The sequence below is a fragment of the Theropithecus gelada genome, chromosome 13, assembly GCF_003255815.1.
Source record: "Theropithecus gelada isolate Dixy chromosome 13, Tgel_1.0, whole genome shotgun sequence".
NCBI classification, from domain to species: domain Eukaryota; kingdom Metazoa; phylum Chordata; class Mammalia; order Primates; family Cercopithecidae; genus Theropithecus; species Theropithecus gelada.
The window spans coordinates 81,303,729-81,305,608 of record NC_037681.1 but is presented as its reverse complement, the minus strand read 5'-3'; the positions used below and the strand labels follow the sequence as shown (position 1 = coordinate 81,305,608).

The window sequence follows — 1,880 nt, the reverse complement described above, 5'->3', positions numbered from 1 at the left end:
TTTTGTTTTTTTGAGATGGAGTCTCACTTTGTCGCCCAGGCTGGAGTGCAGTAGTGCAATCTTGGCTCACTGCAAGATCTGCCTCCTAGGTTCACGCCATTCTCCTGTCTCAGCCTCCCGAGTAGCTGGGACTACAGGTGCCCACCACCACGCTTAAACCCGGCTAATTTTTTGTATTTTTTAGTAGAGACGGAGTTTCACCGTGTTAGCCAGGATGGTCTCGATCTCCTGAACTCGTGATCCGCCCACCTCGGCCTCCTAAAGTGCTGGGATTACAGGCGTGAGCCACCGCGCCCGGCTGAATTAGATCACTTCTTGCTCATCTAGACTACAGATCCTCAACTTTAAATTTTTGCAGGCTTTTGAGTCACTTACAACTCATCCATCTATTTTCTTTTCTTTTCTCTTTTCTCTTCTTTTCTTTTCTTTTCTTTTCTTAGATGGAGTTTCTTAGATGGAGTCTGTTGCACTGACTGGAGTGCAGTGGCACAATCTTGGCTCACTGCAACCTCTGCCTCCCGGGTTCAAGTGAGTCTCCTGCCTTAGCCTCCTGAGTAGCTGGGACTACAGGCACATGCCACCACACCCAGCTAATTTTTTGTATTTTTAGTAGAGACGGGGTTTCACTATGTTGGCCAGGCTGGTCTTGAACTCCTGACCTCAGGCGATCCACCCACCTCAGTCTTCCAAAGTGCTGGGATTGCAGGCGTGAGCCACTGTGCCCGGCCTCATCCATCTACTTTGTAGATTCCAAAATTGTACTGACATCTCTTGTATTCTCCTATCACTGCTCTTGTTTTCTCTGTTCCATAGGTTTATGCATTTTAAACACTGTTGTCATTTTAGTGAGAATTCAAGAGGAAACAGAAATAAATGCAGCTGGAGAAGCATCCCACCATTCTGACCACAGCTGATCTTCCCTGGACACCATGAACCACGCTGTCCAGACCATCTTCACTCCCGCCAACACCAGCCACCCCTCAACTGCGAAATGCTCAAGGAGGAGCAGGAGGTAGCTGTGTTGAGGGTGCCCCACAACCCTGCTCCCCTGACATCCACCGTGATCCACATCCACAGTGAGACCGCTGTGCCCGACCATGCCATCTGGTCCCTGTTCAACACCCTCTTCATGAACTGGTGCTACCTGGGCTTCATAGCATTCACCTACTCCGTGAAGTCTAGGGACAGGAAGATGGTTGGCAACCTGAGCGGGGCCCAGGCCTACGCCTCCACTGCCAAGTGCCTGAACGTTTGTATCCTCATCCTGGACATCCATGTGACCACAGCACTCATCATCCTTTTCACCAGTAGCTCTATGATAATATTCCAAGCAATTTCTCAAACGGTAAAGAATCTCCAAGGCCAGCAGTAGCGCCCAGTTACTCGCCGTCCACTGCAGGCCCTACACCCTGGGCCTGAGTTCTGTATCAGCCCTTTATTCTCACATACTTTTCTACAATGGCATTCAATAAAGTGCACGTGTTCCTGGAAAAAAGAAAGAAAGAAAGAAATGCAGCTGTTCAGTCCTCCACATTCAGCACAGAGGTCTTTATTCTCTCAACCCACTTCAACCAGACTTTTATCCCTGCCACTTTGCTGAAACTGTTCTTATCAAGGTCAAAACTTTGCCTAATCCACTGGACAATTCTCAAGCCTTATCTTACTTAAATTCTCAGTAGGATTTGATATGATTAATCCCTTCTCCTTGAAGCCCTCTCTGTCTTTCTTGCCATCTCTCGGCGTCCTTTTCTGGTATCTCCTTCTCACCTTTAACTGTTGTGTGCCCTCAAGCTCAGTCCTTTTTTCTTTTCTACTTACATTCTCTTGGGTGGCATGCGGTCATGTGGGTTTAAATACCATCTATTTGCCAATATCTATTG

At 47.8% G+C, this 1,880-nt stretch overlaps 1 pseudogene across 1 annotated transcript; it reads left to right on the top strand.

Annotated features, from left to right (window-relative positions):
- Positions 1–851: 851 nt before the first annotated feature.
- LOC112605064 lies at positions 852–1,498 on the top strand (annotated as a pseudogene). Its single transcript, XR_003115342.1, has one exon. The product of XR_003115342.1 is annotated as an interferon-induced transmembrane protein 3 pseudogene (transcript).
- The last annotated feature ends 382 nt before the right edge of the window (positions 1,499–1,880 follow it).